The sequence below is a fragment of the Narcine bancroftii genome, chromosome 4 (genome assembly GCF_036971445.1).
Source record: "Narcine bancroftii isolate sNarBan1 chromosome 4, sNarBan1.hap1, whole genome shotgun sequence".
NCBI classification, from domain to species: domain Eukaryota; kingdom Metazoa; phylum Chordata; class Chondrichthyes; order Torpediniformes; family Narcinidae; genus Narcine; species Narcine bancroftii.
This window is the reverse complement of record NC_091472.1, coordinates 119763402-119785706: the sequence shown is the minus strand read 5'-3', so window position 1 is coordinate 119785706 and position 22305 is coordinate 119763402. Positions and strand designations below refer to the sequence as shown.

The window sequence follows — 22305 nt, the reverse complement described above, 5'->3', positions numbered from 1 at the left end:
ATCACTGTCTAGAATGTACTCAGTAATTGAATCTGCGCTGTCTCCAAGATTCCAAAGATTCTTCAGACTCTGGGTGAGGACCTATCTCCCTGTCTTTGTGTTTGGCAATGCCAACAGTTATTGCCCATCCCTGACATCCTCCTGCTCCTATTTCTGGTTTTTTTTCTCATTGAGACAGGATATTGCACGATTTTGCCAACTGAAAATCACTGGAATGTCTCTAAAGAAATGGAAGACTTCAGTCTGAAGAAAATGTGGATGATGTGACAGGAGTAAGCCATTCAGCTCCTTTGGATCCCCTGCTCTACAATAAGGTTATGGGTGTTTTTTTTAAATCTCAGAGCTGACCCAAAATCCCTTGATATCCTTCTTACTGTGTGGTGATCACGTTCACACCAACTGCTTGAAACCAAAGATCTGAATGTTTTATGATCTGGATGTCATGAGAGCCCTTCTTGCAGTGTGTCTTAGATTAACTCAGTTGCACAGCACAGCACTTCCACAAAACTTGGTTCCTGGATATCTCTGGAGCGTTGAATGATACAGCAAATGAAATCTGATAGACCCTATGGAACAGATTATAAATCAGTCTATCTGCCACCCAAATATTCAAATATCATGCAAAGTTTTTGCAAAGGGAGTTAATCAATTAATTCCAGCTCTGACTTTGCTATTCTGTTCACAAGAATCCAGGACAATGCATTCCTCCAGAGAAGGTCTTGTTAGATTTTATTGACCAGCCTCTGCAATTGGATTTTAGAGCTGAAGCAGAATGTAGCAGAGATGTGGTAGAGGGTAGGCTGCTGTGCAGATAAACCAGGCAAACAAGTCTTGAAAAATGTCCCCGACCTGAAACGCTGACTGTCTGTTTCTCTCCATGGTTACTACCTGACCCGCTGACTCTGCCCACTCCTTGTTGTTTCCTCATCTAGTAATCCAGAAGACTGGACTGATAATGGTTTGAGTTCAGATTTTGTCCTGGGAACCAGAAGCTAGTGACTGTAAAAGTGACTGACAATCCAAAATATTCATCTGGTAGTATATGTATAGTCAGATGATAATAAACTTGAACTTGAACGTGGTTTTCAGCCAGCATGACTCTATGGAGAGGGTGGAAGTGGTAAATCAAATGAGACTAACTTTCATGACACTATACCATAACTGTTTCACAACTCCAATCACCCCGGTTTGATCCTGACCTGTGTCGAGTTTGCATGCTCTTATTATGACCACGTGGTTTTGAGCCAGGTGCTCCATTTTCCTTCCACGTTCAAGAGATGTGCAGGTTGATAGGTTGGATGCTTTAAATTGTTTCCAGTGTGTTGGTGAATGATAGAATCTTGGGGGGAGCTGATGGGAATTAGAGAGAATGGAATAGGATTAGTGTAGGATTAATGTCAATAGCGGCTTCTTGGTTGCCACAGACTCAATGGACTGAAGGTCTGTTTCTATACTGTATCGATAAATCAATGATGATAGGGTATGATTCTATTTAAATTTATTGGACAGGGTTTGAAAGTGCAGAAAAATAAACTGAAGCCCCAAAACCCAAGTTTTTTCACACTGTTGCCTGTTTTAATATCATGACTAACCAAACCTCAGGATGTTGGTTGGTCTCACATGGCCTTGTACACATAGGAGCTGGTGACTGGTCTGAGAGCAGATCTCCTATTAACATAAACACAGAAATGGTGGAGGAACTAAGCAGATCTCAGATCCATAGGAGGTAAAGATATATTACCAGAGGCCTGAGCCCTACCTCGAGGTGTGAGCAAAAAGCAGGCAAGGGGCCTATATCAAAAAGCTGGTGAAAAGGGAAGAACAACAGACAAATGGTGTTAATTGGTTATGAGGACAGGAGAGAGGAAAGGGAGAATTGATGGGGGTTGGGGTTTTTAGTATTTGGCTCTGAGAACAGACAGAGGGAAAAGGGAAGAGAGAGAGACAGAGCTAAAGGTAAGGAGACATGGGGGAAAGAAGGGGTGAGAACTAATGGAAAGCAGAGTAACAAATCCCAGGTGATTCCCATTATGTATTTAATTTCCCATTTAAATCCCAGTTAGTTTGAATATCAGTAGATACCAGATTTTTCAATCACGTACAAAATCTCTGCTTCTTCTTTCAAAGGGTGAGTTTGATCAAAAATGGTATCCTTCAGATGAGAAACAGAAAATGAACCTGCTGGAAACACTCAGCACGTCAAAGTATCTGTCAGGAGAGCAACAAACCCCAAAACATTCATTCTGCTTCTCCATCCAACATGCAGCAGCACAAACCTGTTGAGTGTTTCCCGTACTTTTGGCCTTTGTTTCAGACTTCTCTCATCTCCAGTTTTTCATACCTCTGGTGAGATTTTAAACTTAAGTTCAATGTTGTTGACCCTTTGGATTCTATTTCAAGAGAAGTGCAGCGAACTATTGATGTTGACTGGACACCTCAATCACCATCACTTAGACTTATTACCATAATTCTACTAATGGAATTTTGCTGTGTACAAAATGGCAGCCACATTTCCTACCAGTGACTACACTTCACAAGAACATCATTGGTTGCAAAGTGCTCTGGGGGCGTAAGAGAAATTTATGCTTTCAATTATTTTTTAATTCGCTTCCTTTAGTTGACATGAATGAATGTTATAAAAACACACAGAATGAATGTTCTGATAAACTTGTCCTTGATCCTCTCTCCACAGATGCTGTCTGTCCTGCTGAGTATTTTGCTCTTTCTGTTATGCGTGGAAATCTGGTTAGCTGCTGGCTGTGGGCAGAAGAGGAAGGTGTAGATTGGAATCCTGGTGCATGACGACATGTGCAAACCTCCTGCACGGGTGTGAGATACATGAGATACCTATAAGCGTCTATTGTCACATATGTAGTACGATGTACAAATGCTCCAAAATTCTTACTTGCTGCATCCACTAACTACACATTCAGTTACCATAATGTGACGTGAGACAGAAAAAGAAAGAATAAATATAAAATGATAAATATTCGTAATTGCAGTTAATGCAAAAAAAAGGGTCGTTTCAATAGTTCAGAGAGATCTTTCGTGGTCCTGAAGTAGTTGTGGTTTGGATAGTTGAGGAAAGTTCAAGAGCCTGACAGCCCTCATGAATCTGCTAACAAGTGGCCTTCTACAGGTGTACAAAGTTTGGCCCTTCCACTTGCTGACTTCCTCATCTTCTTACCAACCCTTAGTTGTAATCATGGTACAAATACAGCTTATGGTGCCTTTCTTCAAGTTAATTAAGACAACAATACTGCTGACCTAACACAGGAAATCATCCAAAGGAACTCCGCAAATGTTTAATTGAGCAAAAGTGAAGAGTGAATAAGGGCATCAGAGATCCCAGTCACAGAGATGGATTTTAAGGAGTTACTCAACAATAGTTGAATGACAGTTGGTCTTAGGAGGGAATATTTAACTCTTTAGACTCCTTGTCCTGGTTTTCAGGAACTATCAACAAGCACATATACTCCATGTTCCCATTTTCCATGACTGGTTTTATACCCAACCACAAGCTAGTTCATATTGGTGTTCATACTGTAATTTACCCATGGACCCAGTCCTGTATATATATTATGAAAGTTTAAAAATGGCTATGTTTAAGTGATGCAAAGAAGAGTATCGAAAGAGAGCCAAGAGATTAGAAAGAAAATGTAGAACAATAGAATGAGAGTATGGCTAGGGAGGAAAGAAATTTGGATAAAGTTTTGATTTTCAGGGAGGAATGGTGATTTTGTATCCTGAGGCGCTAGTTGCTGTCAATGGTTTGAAACTGCAATTCTGACCCTGGGGAACATAACAGGGAACTAATAACACAAGATTATTAACGCACTGAGCTAATAAAACATTTGTTATTGGCTATGCCAGTTGAAAAATTAGGGACCATTTGTTTTTAAGGAACAGTAATAAATGTGCTCTTGCTCTGACTGGTTAAGCATTCCTCAACATGCAAAGATAACCACAGTGCTGCCAGGAAACTTTGACCCCCCTGCCATCGGCAGCTCGGACTTGCTCAGACTTTGGGTGGGCTGAAATTAGTCTCCCAGACAGCTCATTACAGGTGGCTGACAGACGGCTCTGGAGTCGAAGACTTGCACCAGATCCCTAAGAGAGATGAATTTCTCCTGCAGAGCAAGGGGTATCATATTCTTTAAACATTCCAACTGGTCCTGATGAGTTGGAAAGGCATTCCCATGCAGGCAATTATTATTTTAGACAATTTTTATAGTTATTTATTCAATTGTATATGAGTGACATCTGTTATGGTTGAATAGTCCTACTGCAAAGCGAGCACCAGTGAGCGTGTGAAAACAGTACTCTAAATAAATCACCAACAAGAATTTACACTTGACTTTTCTGTATGTTTTTCCTTTCTCTGCCTGTGTACAGTTTAAAGTTTGAGAAAACGGGATTGTTTGGGAATTAAGGAAACAAAATAACTTTGAGTGATAGAGGATGAGAGGCCATTTAATAGAGGTGTGTAAGATAATGAGTGGCTTAGATCAGCCAGCACCTTTTACCCAGGCAGCAATGGTCAATACAAGAGGATGTCTGTTCTGGGTGGGTGGAGGAAATTTTAGGGGAGAGTGGTGGGTGTCTGGAATGCTTTGCCAGGAGTGGTGGAGGAGGCTGGTATAATAGTGGCATTAACTCTTGGATGTAAGAAAAATTGGGGGTGTGAGAGAGGGAAGGGTTAAATTGATCATGGATTTATAGGGTCAGGATAACATTGTGGGCTGAAGGGGCAATGTTCACCCCAAACTTTCAGCATCTGTGCTGTCGAAGTTTGGTGTTGATGTGATGGTTTAACAGGCTTAAATATGTAGTTGTTTAGGTTTTAGTGTAGAGGTGTTTGGTGTTTTAAAATATTCAGTCCTCTCACAGGAGAGGAAGTAGCTTAGATTCTAGTTTGGTCAAAGGTACAAGTCCCAATAGCCTGTGTCTCTCCCTCAGCAGCAGTGGAATAGAATGGGGGGTGGCGGCGGCATCAGATTGTGGGTGTGTGGAATAGGGTGGAATGGAAATGTCCTATCATCGACTGAGCAATGTCAAGCAAGTAAGGATCAGCTGGTGGGGAGCTTATTCCGAATGTTGGCTCCGAGAGAAGTAAATATCAGTACCAATCTCTCTCTATTCATGGATTCCAACATTTTCATTCTTCCATGCCATCATCGTCATACAACATTGAACACTACAGCACAGGAGCAAGCCCCTCAACACAGTGTCCGTGCTGAACATGATGCCAAATTAAACTAAAACTCCACTGCTTGCACATGATTCATATTCCTCCACTCCCTGCATATTCATGTGTCGATCTAGAATCCTCTTGAATACTGGTATCATCTCAGCTTCCAATACTACTTGTGGCAGCCATTCTACGCACCCACCAGTGGTGTAGCTAGGGGGGGGTGAAGGGAGAGCGGCCGCTCCCCTGAGCACATTTTTCAAAACTTCTGCATTTCCCCCACCCTGGGTCCAACACCACTCCAGCAACCCACCTGCTCCAATGCCACTGCCACACATCCCCCCACTCTGATGCCACTGCCACTCCCCGCTCCAATGCCGCCACCCACCCTGCTCCATCACCACCCCACATTCCACTCCGACACTGCACCCACCACTCCACTACCATCCCCTCCCACTCCGACACTGCCCCCTGCCTCCAGCCATCCCCCCCATTCTGCTCTGACACCACCCTCACCACTCCATCACCACCCTCCACTCCGATGCCACCCCCTCCCCCCACTCCAATGCCAGCCACTGACTCACCATCTGGCATGTCTCGTGGCACTTTTTACGATGTGCTTGCTCCCCCTAACTTTAGAACCTGTCTACGCCCCTTCAAAACTCTGAGCTCCAATTCTTTCTTGAACCTCTCCACCACCCTCTGCTCTTCTGACCAATGCTTTGGCTACCTGTCCTATCCCCTTTCCTGGTGTAATGTACTGGCAACATCTATCTGTAGAGTGCTGTGGGTACTTTAGTTGCTTGCGGTTTATAATGGAAACAGTTTGCCCCCACCCAACCACCCCACCACCATCCCACCCAATGTGTTTCCATTTGAAGTTCAGGCACTGGGATTCACTGAGTAAAGTCTGGCAGGGATGAGAGAGACCAGGGTGAAAATGATCGGCACTAATAATGACCCAGAATATACTGATCTCTCATGTTGCATTGAGGTTGGGAGCAAAACTTGGAGACAGCTCTCTATTGCCTGTTGAACCCACCACCCCTATAATATCCCAACCTTCTGCAATCTTTCAGGAATGAGGACGAATAACTTCCATTCCAATTTTGTGAATGTCCTCTAATTACATCCCTTATAATTAAAGCCACTGCTCTGCCTGTTTCTGAGATTTCCAGCCTGCACTTCTCAGAGATTTACATGTACCATCCCATTTCCCCAGTTACTAATGGAAACAAAATTGAATCAAAGCTGGATAAGTAGAACAAAGTGATATTTTAACCATGTGGCTCATCGGCACCTGGGTTATCAAATTTTGAAATGATGTCAACTAATCTTTAATACTCTGCCTCTGCTGTGATGAATATTTCATCTCATGCTTCCTTCAGATAGTATTGGCCAGTAGATGAAACCTTTCAGAAACACACTGCCCCTTCATCACATCAATCATGTTATGCATTATTCTCAGTGTTGCTCTCTTCTTCAGAGAATTGCCTTACAGCCTTGATTATTATTACTTCACTTGGCACAGTGCTTCAATAATCAACAGCAATTAGCTTATCAATGAGTAGGCTTTGCACTACCAACTTAGTTGAACAACAAATTCACACACTGGCCAAGACTGTCCAAAAGTAACGTGAGAACATGTATTCTTCCGAGGATAAACGAGGTACTTTTATGAATTACTATTGAAACCATTGTCTTTACAGTAGGAAGGGATGGACAAAGCCATACATACTGAGACAAATGAATGAAAAGAATGGTCATAAACCACCTCAGAAAAGGGCTGGTAGAGATGTGAAAGTGTAGAGTGCAACTTCCAGTGCTTGAACTTTTGACTGCCTACATCTAGCCTGTACATATGGGCTTTAAGGGTTGACAGAGAAAGAGACCTAAAAATTTAATCCAATTTTCCCTTTGCATCATTACATTTCTTGACATGAATCCACCATTAATATCAAAGGAGCCTCAATAACTTTGTAGTTTTTCCTATTTGTTGCAACTTCATTGACATTAGTTACAAAAGTAAATCCTTTTAACCATATTGAAATTCATTCAAGATGTCCCTCATTTTAATGCACTCCCTTTTCCCCACACATCAATCCCATGACTGGGACCAGGATTCATGACAGTGTCAGGGGCAAGAAGAGCTCCAGAAGGACCTGGGGTGCTGAAAGCTTTGTGATAGATCAGATGATCGGAACTAGGAACTCGGGATCGCCAATGGAACGGACAGGAGGTAATGTGGCTGCAGATGTTGCAGGAGGCCAGGAGGTAAATCCATGTACACTCGGTGTCTCTGAAGGGACTTTCTTTCGCTTTTCTCTCTCCTATTGGTAGGGGTGCCAAGATTCAAGATTCCTTTATTGTCAGGCAATAAAAACAGTGCAATATTACATGGAATTTGCTTTCAACTGCCATAAAGTAGACAAATTCTCCATCAGCAAGAATTTCCTGAAGCACCTCTTACAGACAGAGAAAGAGAGGCAAAGGAGAGTCCCCTCAGAGGCAACAAATGTCCATGGATTTGCCTCCAGTGCTGCTGCAACCCCTGCAGCCACACAGAGTTCAGTCCAAAACATTGGCTGTCCATTCGGATATGAACCTCTGACACAATCAGGAAACGCTCTGTGCCCTTGGAACCCTCTTGCATCCTGGTTCCAATACCTGGTACCTTTGTTAGCTAGTCTCAAGCCAGTCTCCAGCAGTCTGCAGCCTGGTGTGAGTCCCTTGACTGCAGTCGCTTTCAGCCCACAGCTGCATGGAGTCCTCATCTCAAGTTGCCAACTGCCTGCCACCTGTGTGTTCATCAGCCACAGAAGCCCTCACTGCTTCGTTGCCGTGGTCACCGTCCATAGAACCATTTCCTCTGCTTCTCCTCACAAACGGGGGGGGGGGGGCAGTGTTCTCCCCATTTTCTGGTGTCCTGCGCCAGTCCTCTGCTTCCCCACAGTCTGTAACCTCTTGTGGCCATCTTGGACGCAGACACCATGGTCACAGAATTTTTAAATAAACTACCATCAACTCCATTAACAGGCCATTCAAAGCCTGTATGGAGCTGAATGCAGTCGGATTGGCGGTTGGACCATACAGGAGCTCTGTGTCTCTGCTCCCTGCTCTCCGTTAAAGCAGCTCCAGCAGCACCGCTATCTTCCTTTTGAGGCCAGACTGGTGTTGCCTCTTTGTGTGCCTTTATGGCGAGAGAAAGTTAACAAACTTTGTGTATTTATTACATGACAAAAAAAGGAAGCTTGAATCTTGCATCTGATAATAATGATAGTTTATTCTCAAACACATAAATATAATGTTCATATGCACTTTCACATCAACTACAATAATACACATTAAATTACCTCAATGTAGAAAAGGGTAGATAGATAAACAAGCATTCACTTTTGCTGCCATTGACCCTGAGGAGTGTGGGTCCTAATTCCACGCTGGAGACTTTAGTACAGAATTCCAGTGTGGTCTTCCAAAGGAATGCAGCACCTGTTGAAGGCTCTGCACTTCAAAGTATTAAATTGAAGCCCTCTCCACTCTCTTAGGTTTTACAAATGTTTAGGTAAGCTATGAGGAGGATACTTTTGAAGTTGTTAAGGGATGAGATTTTTTTTCTTTCTTGAAGTCCTTAACTTGAAATATTAATCACTCTTTTCTTCCCTCGGATGCTACAAGATCCATCGGGTTTTTTCAGAATTTCTTAAAAATTTGTTTTAGATTTCCAGTATCTGCAGTATTTTGGATTGTCCACAAACTATCAACTGCTGTTCTGATTTCAGCCCAGTGGGACCCAACTATGTGATCAACTTCAGTCAGTTATGGCAACAATCACGAGGATCTATACATTTAGTTTAATCAAGAAGAGATGGGTGAATCCAAGAAAGAACTGGGAAAAGATGTTGGTGGAGTGTGCAGTCAGATCCAGAGGGTAGAACTCAGGTTTGGGAGATGAGGTGAAATTCTTGCTGCAGATACACAGTACAGGAAACACACATTAAAAACAATAAGTATAAATTAAACTACCATAATGTGCGATGGGGGAAAACGATTACGAAAAGTAAATATTCATCATTGAAGTCATGCAAAAATTGTGCTGTTTCACTAGTGCAGAGAGACCTTTTGTCATTCTGGAGACATTTTCCAGTTAGGCAGTACAGGGAGGTTCAAGAGCCTGAAAGAACCAGTGAACCATAGAATACATTAGTGCAGAAACAAACCCTTTGCCCCATTCATGCAAAACCATTATACTACCTATTTCCATCCATCTGCATGCAGGCCAGGCCATAGCCATCCATACCACCCCCCTCCACCCCACCCTTCTATGTACCCAACCAAATTTCTCTAAAACGTTGAAATTGAATGCGCATCCACCATTTCCACTGGCAGTTCATTCCATGTTCTCACCAGACTGAGTGAAGAAGTTCCCGCTAATGTTCCCCTTAAAACATTTCACCTTTCACTCTTAGCCATGTTCTCTAGCTCCAATGGTCCAGATTAAAGCTGAAATTATCCAGCCTCTCCTTCTCACTCGGCTCCCCACAAAATCCTTGTAAATCTTGACCCTCTTTCAAACTTATTGATGCCTTTCTTGTGCATAGGTGGCCAGGGTGATGGAGGTCCTTTATGATATTGGCAGCCTTCTTGAGGCAACGCCTCACTTGGATGTCTTCAGTTAAATGGAAGGTCAGAGCCTGTGATGGCTACCTCCTGCAACCTTTTGCAATTCTGGGCATTTGAATGACCATTCCAGGCTGTGATGCAACCAGTCACGGTTCATTACAATTAAAATTGTTGCTGTTTTTTTACCCATTCTCAAGCAATACTTTGACATCTAGTGACACATGAGAGACTGAAAATGTTGGAATCTGGAGCAACATACAATCTGTTGGAGGAACTCAGCAGGAGAAGCAACATCAGTGGGAGAAGAAGAATAGTTGACATTTTAATTCAGAACCCTTGTCCTTAATGAAGGGTTCCACCCCGAAGCGGTGACCATTTTCTTTCTCCTACTGCTGCTGCTCGACACATACGGCATCTAGTTTTTAGAGTTATAATATGTACGAAGGTGGCTCATTAAACTAATCTAAGCCTAGAAGGTTAATCCACACAGGTGACAGAGGATGCAGTAATAGCAGTGGCCCTTGACTTTTGTGATTCCCTTTTCCTCTTCGCTTCCTCTATTCCAGGTTCCTCGTGTGAATGAGCACCACCTTTAGGATTTTCCAATGTTTGTTGCTCCCAATGGTGCATAGTCAACATTGAAACGCTTCAGGGGTACTTGAATCCCTTTCTCTGCCTATTTGTTTTCACTCAGTGTAGTTATTTTGGTATTTTATCATCAGATACTCTTCATATCCTGCCCACCTCATATGTGTGGAGGTCTGTCTGCTTACGACCACTACATACAATGTTACTGATGTCCAGGACTGGGTATAAAGAATGTTGGGATGAGTCAGGTACATTGCACCCATGTCCCCAATCTGTCAGCATTGGGGAATAGTTGAATAATTTTACAGATCAATATAACTTCCCCTTTAAAAATGAGAAAGCAGAGAATAAAACTTTTGTTTTGCGAGTCAGGAAGGCTGGTTGAATGTTGGTGGTGGAGTGCATAACCCAGGCTGCCGAGAGGCTCTGGGAAATGATCTTGTGATTGCATATGCTGCAAATGAACCTGGACTCACTTGCAATGAGTAATGAATCTTGACACTCCACTGAGACGCTGAAAAAAGCTCGGAGTTTGTTTTGTCAGAAAAATAAAATAAATGTGAGAACTGAACTATTAGAATGCTCATTAATGTCAGCCACATTTTACTGTTTTGAAGTTATTTACAAACCTTCTCACTTTATTATTTTAGCAGTAAATATTTTACCTTGATCCCAGACACAATTTGCCCTTCTTGGTTTTCCCATGAAAACCATCAGTCCTGACATGGTTGTATTTATACCAAGAGAGGCCAGGAAGCAAATACTGTTGTGTCTGAATACTTTGAACCAATGCTTGTCATGCAAGCTCTGCCAATCATTTCGATCGAGTGTGGACCATTTTCACCTTCCCTGCTTCTGCATTGTTGAGCCATCTCTCTCTGAGGGAGCCCTTGCCTGGGCCGAGGATCATTTGACAGTGGCTGGGAGCCGGCTGGTACCTCATTCGTGACCACGCAGCAGCCTCAGCAATAAATGCCTGCAGATTGAAGCATCATCACTGATCCAAATCCTGCCTCGTTAAATTTTCATGCAACCACTGAAGCCTGAATGCTAACTTGGAAGCAGTTTGATTTCCATTTATTTGAGGTAGACATTCAAACTTTCTTCTCTAAAGAAAAAGTGAGTTCCCTGGGTGTGATGTTGTTTTTAATTTTAGGGATGGAAGCAGGCCCTTCTATCCTACGAGTCTGTGCTACCCAAATACCCCAATTAATCTACGTATTTAGTGGGTGGATGGAAATTGGAGTATCCAGCTGAAACCCATACAAACACAGGGAGAACGTAGAAACCCCTTACAAACAGCGGCAGATTCTAACCCAGGTTGCTGGTAATGTAACGACACTGCCTCATTAACCATGCATAGCTAAAACAACAATTTCCATTTATACAGCTCCTCTTACATAAGAAAAATGTGATGTTATGAAGAGAGCAGCCAAACCTTGCTCAAAGAGTTGAGTTTTAAGAAATGTCTTAAGAGGAAAGGGGAAGTTTGGGGCGTGGGGGGGGGTATTTCGGAGCTTAGGAGCTTAGCAGCTGAGAGCACAGCAGTCTCTGATGGAGCAAGAGTTAATCAAGATGGCAGAATTAGGAGTCTGGAGACACACAGACTCTGGTCTGTGAGGGGGCGGTGTTGGAGAGGGAGGGAGCCTCGGAGCGATTGGGGTGGCAGCGGCGGCGTCAGAGCAGGGGGTGGCAGCGGCATTGGACAGAGGGTGGGGGAAGGCACCACTTTTGAAAACTGAGTTTGGGGGAGCAGTCACTTCCCCTATACCCCCCACCCCCAGCTAGGCCATTGGAATAAAGGGGATGTCTGTGATATGACAAGTGACTTAATAGTAACAGTTACTAGCGCATTAAGCTCCTTGGTTTATGTAATGGTAAGGAGGTGGGAATTGATACCCTAGAATGGTAAGGAGGTGGGAATTGATACCCTAGAATACTGAGCTCAATGATGGCACCTAATTCCTACCCCAGCAAAAACTATAGCCACTCTCAGGTGGATTCTCCGCCAAGAATGCACCTGCAGAAGCAGATACAGCCTTGTGGAATGGTCGTTCAGGTGGCAGCCCTGAAAGCGCTGTGCTGTCCACCTGAAAGGGGCAGCTGCACGAGAGGCGCCTCGGAGTATCGGGGTATTCTGGCCACCTGAAAGGGGATCAAAAGGGGATCACAGTCAGAGCTTTTCTCTTCTTTATTCCCAGGAAGATGGCAAATTATGTGAGCCCTAGGGCCATGCCAAAGCAAGTTCCTTTTATGGCATTCACTATATCATTCTTGCAAAGGGATAACAATACAAAATTAATGTTCATTGACTCATTGGCTCATTCTCATGCACACATAGGATTTCAAAATATTCACTTTGAACCCCTTATCAACTTCACCAGAAGATTGTCCTTTACAGGAACTTGCATTTCTATAGCTCCTGCAACATGGAAAACAACCACCATGTGCCCTGTGGAAGCATTGTCAAGCATAATTTGAAACTGGCCTGCATCAGATATGCATCAGTTTAGTCAGATGTAGCTTGTAAGGAAATTCCTAAAGCAAATACGAGAGACCAGGAGGAGTCACGTGATGGAGTAGTGGCTGGTAGGAGAATACCAGCCCTCTCCAGAAAAGAAGAAATAAAGTAAAGAAAACACAAAGTTCAAGAAACACAAAACACAACAAATAAAAGATAAAGGTGTGGAGAAAAGAAAGAAAATGGCAACAAGGAAAAAGCAAAAACAACGGGGAAAAAAGAAAAGACGCCAGAAGAGAAAGGAGAAGGCCTTACCTGCATGAAGAGGGAGGGAGCTGCCGTGGAGAGAGGAGCCCGCTCCCCAAGGCTAGTGGCGACCCTGCAGAGTCGCGACTTCCCGACTGTGGGACTGCAAAAATGGCTCTCTGATCCAAACAGAAGTGCGCAACTGCGCACACTAAGGAAAAAGAAAATACTGACGGGAGGGGAGCCCAACTGAGGAGTGAACTTACGCAGCACGACCAGCTGAGAGATGCCCGAAAGCAGGGCTCTCAGCTGGAAGAAGAGGAAAGTGACAGAAAAGGGAGTGATAGGAAAGAAAAACAGCTACAGGAAGCCCAACAGATAACTAGCCCAGAAGAAGAGGACCAACAGCAAGAAGCTATGCAAAAAAACACCCAGCAAACTGAGGCAAGCAGCTCAACAAGAAAGTCAGAAGAGATACAGATACCAGGAAGAGAAGTAAAAGATACAAACACAGGTGCAGACACAGACGAAGAAGAAGAAGACCAAGATCTGCACAGAGGAATAGAAGGTAAAATAGATGGACAGAATATAGATTTTTAAAAATTTCAAGAACAAATGAAAGCATTAAAAGAATGGTTATAACAATATACAATTCCATAAATGCTTTAAAAAAAAACATTAGAATTTAGTGAAATGAAAAGAAAAATGAAAAGTTCTGAAGAAAAAGTGAGTTGAATAAAGCTGGTCATGACAGAAATAGGGAAAAGAGTAGAAAATGTGGTAGAACGAGAAACAGCTGTAGAAATGGAAGTGAATGACTTGAGAAGAAAATTGGAAGGCTGACAAAAAGGTTAAAGAGTCACAGAGTTGTTAGCTCAGAAGATGGATATAATGGAAAACTATAGTAGGCGAAACAACATAAAGATAGTGGGCCTAAAGGAAGATGAAGAAGGCACAAATATGAAAGAATTTATAAAAGAATGGATCCCAAAGGTTCTGGGAAAGCCAGAAGTACAGGAAGGAATGGAAATAGAAAGGGCACACAGAACATTAGCTCCGAAACCACAGTCACAACAAAAACCAAGATCCGTTTTAGTAGAATTTCTGAGATACACGACAAGAGAAAATATATCGGTGAGAGCAAGGAATAAAATTAGAGAAGACAAAAAACCATTGGAATACAAGGGTCAAAAAATATTTTTTTTACCCAGACATAAGTTTTGAACTCCTAAAGAAGAGGAAGGAGTTTAATACAGCAAAATCAATCCTATGGAAAAAAGGTTATAAATTTATATTAAGATATCCAGCTGTGCTTAAAATATTTATCCTGGGGGAGCAAAACAGACTGTTCTCGGATCCGGAGGAAGCATGAGAATTTGCAGAATGCCTGCAGGACAGAAGGAGAGAAGAAGAGATGTAACAAGAACGAAGAATGATGACAAACTACATATAAAGATGTAAAAATAATGTATAAGTAAGAACTAAAGAAGGCAAAGAAAAGGGAAATAAGGGGGAGGAAAAAAAGGAGGGGAAAAAAGAAAAGAGGAACTTTGTCAAATGTGAAGATAAAAGTCTTTTCTGGAGGGGGTTGGGTGGGAGAGAATAACAGTCCACTGCGAAATCAGTTGACGCTTGAGAGCGGGTTCGCAATCCAAATGGAGAGGGGAGTTATAGTTGCCCGGCAAGGGACAAGGGGCGACTCAGAGAGGGGGGGGGGGACACTTGCAGTTAAGGGAATTTTAGATGTGGGAGTTGTTGAAGTATTTTATGTTTTAGAAGTGTTGTCATACATTGAGTTCAAAAAGGGAAAACTGAGAGATGAAAATGGGGAAAAGGGGTAAAGTGGTGGTGAGGAAGTGGAAATGAGGTGTAAACAGAGTATGAGATGGCCATGTTGAACTATAGGACTATAAACATTAATGGAATACATAACCAAATTAAAAGGAAGAGGCTATTAAATTTACTGAAAAAAGAAAAAATAGATATAGCATTTGTGCAAGAAACACATCTAACTGAAGTGGAACATAATAAATTAAGGAGAGACTGGGTAGGGCACATAACGGCAGTATCATATAATTCAAAAGCAGGAGGAGTAGCTATATTAATCAATAAAAATGTACCAATCAAAATAGAGGAGGAAATAATAGATCCAGCAGGGAGGTATGTGATGATAAAGTGTCAGATATATTCAAAATTCTGGAATTTGGTCAATATATGTGCACCTATTGAAGAGGATCAAAAGTTTATGCAAGGTATTTTTTTGAAGATTGTAGATACACAGGGGAATATATTGATAGGAGGATATTTTAATCTTAATTTGGACCCAAAGTTGGATAAAACTGGACAAAAGACTAGCAAAAAGAATAAAGTGGCCAAATTTATGGTTAAATCAATGCAGGAAATGAAACTTATGGATATATGGAGGAGGCAGCACCCAAGGGAGAAGGAATACTCATATTATTTGAGTAGACATAAAACATACTCAAGGATTGACATGTTCCTGTTGTCAGCCCATATTCAAGGGAGAGTTAGGAAAATGGAATATAAAGCAAGATTGCTCTCTGATCATTCACCCCTGTTATTAGCAATAGAACTGGAGGACATCCCACCAAGAACATATAGATGGAGATTAAACTCCATGCTACTTAAAAGACAGGAATTTAGAGAATTTATTGAACGTAAAATTAAAATGTACTTTGAAATAAATACAGAATCAGTGAAAGACAAATTTATATTATGGGATGCAATGAAAGCCTTCATTAGAGGGCAGATAATAAGTTATGTAACTAAGATGAAAAAGGACTACAATCGGGAAATACAACAGTTGGAAAGGGAAATAGTAAGTACAGAAAAAGACTCGCAACAAGGGAAGATACAACAAAAAGAAGAGAAATGGCAGACAAAAAATAAAATACGAAACATGCACAAAATATTAGCCTGGCAACTTAGAACAAGCTAAACAAAACTGTATTGGCATCAAGGAAAAAGGACAAACAAATTACATATAACACAACAAAGATTAATGAAAACTTTAAGGAATTCTATGAACAATTATACCAAACTGAGAACAAGGGGTAAGAAGACAAAATAAATGAGTTTTTAGCTAAAATTGAACTACCGAAATTGCAAGAAGAGGAGCAAAACAAATTGATAAAACCATTTGAAATAGAGGAAGTACAGGATATTTTAAAAAAGCTGCCGAACAATAAAACTCCTGGGGAGGACAGACTCCCAACAGAGTTCTATAAAACATTTAAAGAGTTATTAATTCCTCCTCTCCTGCAAGTAATGAACCAGATAGAAGAAACACAAATCTTGCCAGATTCATGTAAAACAGCAATAATTACAGTAATACCAAAGACGGGGAAGGATCCACTAACAACAGCATCATATAGACTAATATCTCTACTTAATTCAGATTATAAGATAATAGCAAAACTATTAGCAAACAGATTGGCCGACTGTGCACCAAAAATAGTAAAACAAGATCAAACTGGATTTATTAAGAAAAGACTAACAGCGGATAATGTCTGTGTTCATTAACTTAATCAATGCAATTCAAGGAAATAAGATACCAAGAGTGGCTGTTGCTTTAGACACAGAAAAAACCTTTGACAGGGTGGAATGGAATTATTTATTCAAAGTATTACAGAGGTTTAATGTACCAGAAAAATCTTTAATTGGATTAAAGCATTATATAAGGGACCATTGGCAAAGGTGACAGTAAATGGATATGTATCGAAGCAATTTAAATTAAGTAGGTCATCTAGGCAGGGATGTCCACTATCTCCCTCACTGTTCGCTTTAGCAATAGAACCATTGGCAGAACTGATAAGAAAAGAAAAGAAAATAAAAGGGATAAAAATAAAGGAGAAGGAGTATAAAATCAGTTTATTTGCAGATGACATCATAGTATACTTAACAGAACCAGAAATATCAATAAAAGAATTACATAAGAAATTGAAGAAATATGGAGAGATATCAGGGTACAAGATCAATGCAAATAAAAGTGAAGCGATGCCAATGAATAATGCGGATTACACAGAATTTAAAAAAGAATCACCATTTAAATGGCAAACACAAGCAATCCGATACCTAGGTATTAGATTAGATAATAATTTAGGCCACCTATACAAATTAAATTATCAGCCATTAATGAAGAAATTACAGGATGACTTAAAACATTGGAAAGAATTGCCACTAACATTGATAGGGAGGGTAAATTGCATTAAAATGAATATCTTCCCAAGGATACAATTTCAATCGTTACCAATTCCCTTAACAGAGAAATTCTTCAATGAACTAAAGAGAATAATAAGGAAATTCTTATGGAAAGGGGGGAAACCGAGGATAGCACTAGATAAATTAACAGAGTGGTACAAACAAGGTAGTTTGCAGCTACCAAACTTAAAAAATTATTATAGAGCAGCACAATTAAGATATCTATCAGATTTTTATTAGACAAGGAATAAACCAGATTGGACCAAGATAGAGCTAGATAAAATACGGGAGAAGGTACCGGAACATCTACTTTATAAGTGGGATGAAAAACTGGTGCAATATAAAAGTACACCAGTACTGCACCATTTACTCAATATATGGAAGAAGATTCAGGTAGAAAAGAAAAAACAAATTACCAACTACCAAAATTATTACTGACGGAAAATCAACTAATCCTTTTCACAATAGATAACCTTTCCTTTAGAGAATGGGAGAGAAAAGGAATTAAAAGAATAGAAAATTGTTTTTCAAGAAATAATTTAACATTTGAATAAATAAAGTAAAAATATGGAATAACTCATGGTACAATGTTTGCATACCACCAACTGAAAACCTACTTAAAGGACAAATTGGGAAGCAGACTGAGATTACCAGAAGGAAGCAGCTTTGAATATGTGATTACAGAAACAATGATAATAAAAAGATTTATAACAAACATGTACATCAAACTGCAAGAGAAGGAAAATGATGAAATAAGCTATAAACCCAAACAAAAGTGGGAAAAAGATTTAAACATAAAGATAAAAAAAATGAAATATGGGAAAAGTTATGCTCTAGAACTATAAAGAATATAATAAACACAAGGTTACGCATGATACAATATAATTGGTTACACAGGTTATGTATCACGCCCCAAAAGTTAAATAAATGGGATCCAACATTATCAGATAAATGTTTTCACTGTAAGAAGGAAATGGGAACAACAGTACATGCAATTTGGTCATGTGAGAAAGTGAAAAAGTTTTGGGAAGATCTAAATCAGATATTAATAAAATCACAAAAAGCAACATTCCAAAAAATCCAGAGATCTTCCTTCCAAGTAATATAAGAAGTAAAGAATTAGGCCTCAAACTGGATGAAGTGCAAAAAAGATTTATTATGATAGCCTTAGCTGTAGCAAAAAGATTTATCATGCCAACTTGGAAATCAGAAGAAAGCCTGAGAATACAGCAATGGTACATAGAAATGAATAAATGTATTCCATTGGAAAAAATAACATATAAATTAAAAAATAAAGTCACATTATTTGAACAAATTTGGGAACTGTACATGGAACACAACAGAGAGGGCTTGCCTCGGACCTCCACCCCCTAAAATAATAAAATGATAAGAAGACAAAATTACTTGATCCAATGTGTAAAAGTAGATGACACAATTTCCTTGTTTATTTTCATTGTGTGATGACATTGTTTAATGGGTTTATTGTATTGTATATGGTGAACGTTAAATGGGTTTGGAGCGGGGTGGGAAGGGGGGAGGGAAGGTAGGGGGGATAAAAAGGGAAGAAAATGCCACTGTGTATATTTAAGAGGGAAATATTTGTATGTATTTTGATTGATATGGTTCACAGTGTGAAAAATATTTTTTTTAAAAAAAAGCAAATATGAGAGACCTAGAAGTTTCAGAAGGGAATTCCAGAAATTTAATTGGCTGTAAAAAAAAACAATAGGACCATAGATGTAGGAGAAGAATTAGGCCATTCAGCCGACAGTATCTGCTCCGCCATTTGAATTATGGCTGATAGCTCTTTCCTCTCAACCCCATTCTCCCCATAACTTTTAGCACATTCTGAAAGTGAAGAGTAATTCCTTGAGGGAGCATTGGAGGTAGAACCTCTCTCGGCATTCAAGAAGTATCTAGATGGACACTTGAATCACCAAGGCATAGAAGACCATTGGCCAAGTATTGATTAGTGTAGGTTAGTTGATGGTGGGCATGGAGGTGGTGGTGAAAAGGCCTTGCTTCTCTGCACCATGCCTCTTTGATTATGATGGTGTCAGGAAAATGTTAAAAGTAGGCAGTCTCTCTTGAGGGAGTTGGAGACAAGGGCACTAATAGAGGGGCTACGAAAATCATGGATGTGCATGGGCCCAAAATGGAGAAGCATTGAGATCGCGGAGAGCCAGATGACCACCACCTGTGTGCAAATAATTGGGAGAAAGCACGGTTCTACAGCTCCCACATAAAAATGGAAAAATGTTAGAAATGCGCAGCATCTATGGAGAGAGAAATAGAGTTAACGATTCAAGATGATGACCTCCCTGGAAAATTAAGAAAATGGGTGTGTTCTAAATTGTGAAAAAGTACCAGGGATGGGGAGATCAAAAGAGATAGAATGGAGACGGATGGGAAATGAATCATGCAGACTGGAGCGTTGCTAAGGGCTTGTTCAAGTCAGCTGATCCATCCAGAGGAGGTGAAGTAGAAAGAGAACAGGGGGAAAAAAAGCAATGCTGGAACTGTGAGATCCAGAACACAGCAGCTACTGGGAATCTGATATTGGAGAACACTATATATGCCCAGCAAGTCAGGTCTATCTGTGGAAAGAGAAACTGAGTTACATTCAAGTGTTTGTGCTTCCCCAGACTTGTCTCTTCCAATAGTCCATTCCAAAATAGCTCTGATGTTCACCATCTTATTTCAGAAGAGCAGGTGAAAAGTATAGGCATGCCATCCTGATATTCTGGTGCCACAAATTTATCCAATTTTTCTTTCTTAGCGATGCGAAGCCTTTGCACATCGTAGCCTTGATAGAGGAACTTCAGTATCTAAACCTTTTAAATAGTGCCTCTGGCCATTTGCTTGCAGCTGTGACACTGAAACACAAAAGATGTAGATGCTGGAATTCTGAGCAAAGTAAGAATTGCTGGAGGAAGTCAACAGATCAGATGGCATCCTTGGGTCAGACAATGTCTGGCCTGTTGAATTCTTCCAGCAATTCTTTGTCTGCTTTATCTGATGGTGGTTTTAATCATATTAATGGAACTTCTGATCCAATGTTAGAATCCATATTCAAGGACAGCTACACCTTCATAGACTCCAATGGAATGTTGCTGCAAAAGAAGCACACTGGAAAAGACACAGTGCCCATATCTGACACTAGCTGCTTCAGATCAGATTTCAGATTTATGTTAGAGTACATACTTGACATCACAAACAGTCCTGAGATTCTTTATCTGCAGGAAAAGCAGAATCACCACTTCATGGTAGTGCAAAAATAACTGTACACAGTGTACACATGTAAAGAAATAAAGAACTGTAAACAGATAACTAATGTAAACAAACTGACTGTGCAATATAGAGAGAAATAAAATAATCAATGAAATGTACAAGTGAGTTCTTAAATGAGTCCCTGATTGAATTTGCTGATGTCTGTTCGCCAAATCTGATTTTATTGACATGAAACAATTAATAATTTTGCATAATTGCAATGAATATAATGGCAGAGTCTCATCTTAAAATTGTTCTGTTCAGTAAGTGTAAAACACTTTTTATAACACTGTACATTTCAGTGTAAATGAGCAGCAGGGAACTGTATCTACTGATTACAAGGGTGAAGACGCATCTCTGAGCTGTGTCTCCTCTGAACTCATCTCCACCAGATACAAGAGCTCACTCGATTTGGACTTGCAGGCTTGCAGGTATGGTCTTTGTCAAAGTCGACATGATCAGATGAGAATATTCCAGTTTGCAAGTGCAGAGGGAGCTGTCGTCATAGTATTTCCTAAAGGAGACGATCATCATCGGGGTTCAATCTCAGAACTCAACAAACTCTTGTGCTAATCTTGAATTTTAATATCAAGTCCAAATACGACCCTACATGAAGGTGATCATGGCAGTGGACCAGCAAGCAGCTCAACGGCTGAAGGACTCACACTGGTTGCAGCCTGTTGGTGACTTGTGGTTGAAGGACTCACAATGATCTGCAGGCTTCTGAAGACTGGTTCATGGGAACCATGTATTGGATCCAAGATTCAAGAGGGTGCTGAGGGAAAGAAGTGGCCCTGAAGGGCCTCAGGTGCTGAAAGCTTCCTGATCATATTGAAGATTTGGATCTTCAATATCTGTATTTATTGAGCAATCTTATGGTTATTGGCACAAAATTATCAAAGTATTAAATACAGTTTGTGAGGAATACACTAATGGTAGCCAGAAAATGTGCAGCTGTTACATGGAAGTCCAACTCCCCACTACTTATTACTCACTGGAATATGGAAATACAAGGTTGCCTCCCCTCCTTGGAAAAGAAAACTTATAATCTTAGAAAAGTGACGTGTTTGTTAAAATATGGCAAACTTATTTGAATCATAATGGCTTAAGGATATAATTAACTTCCCCAAAAAGATTTAAATAATGGTTAGCATTAAATTCCTGAAGATCAAGACATGGACTAGTTAATTAATGAAGGCGGCTCAAACACCTCTTCTTTTTTGGACAATTATTTTTAATGTTAACAGTTGGAAGGGGATGAGATTTAGGCATCATATGAGTCTCTGTAGTTTTAAAATAATATTTATATAATGTATGTAATAATGTTCTATACAAGTTTTGAAAAAATTAAAATAAAATATTTTTTAAAAGATTTGGATCTTGAGGTCAGGTTGTCAATGGGTTGAATTGGAGTCTGTGTAGGCTGCAGAAACTGTGGGAAGGCTGGAGATATATCCATGGAAGGGCTCTCTTGCTTCTCTTTCTCTTATTATTGGAGGTGCCGGGCAATGCTCATGGTGACTCTTTGTTTGCCTTTACAGCAGGCAATAGTTGAAGTATATTGTGTATATTACATCATTGTATTATTCTTTTTCTTTTCTTTTCTTTGGCTTGGCTTCGCGGACGAAGATTTATGGAGGGGGTAAAAAGTCCACGTCAGCTGCAGGCTCGTTTGTGGCTGACCAGTCCGATGCGGGACAGGCAGACA

At 40.6% G+C, this 22305-nt stretch overlaps 1 long non-coding RNA gene across 2 annotated transcripts in view; it reads left to right on the top strand.

The window, feature by feature from the left end:
• The window catches only part of LOC138759935 (uncharacterized), an 18949-nt gene extending 14618 nt beyond the window's left edge, over nucleotides 1–4331 (top strand). The window contains exons 4-6 of one of the 2 annotated variants that reach the window (XR_011355247.1): nucleotides 13–73; nucleotides 179–314; nucleotides 2693–4331. This is a non-coding gene — a long non-coding RNA (uncharacterized lncRNA). The remainder of the gene's footprint in view (nucleotides 1–12; nucleotides 74–178; nucleotides 315–2692) is intronic. The other variant, XR_011355248.1, reaches the window with a different exon arrangement.
• Nucleotides 4332–22305: the final 17974 nt, after the last annotated feature.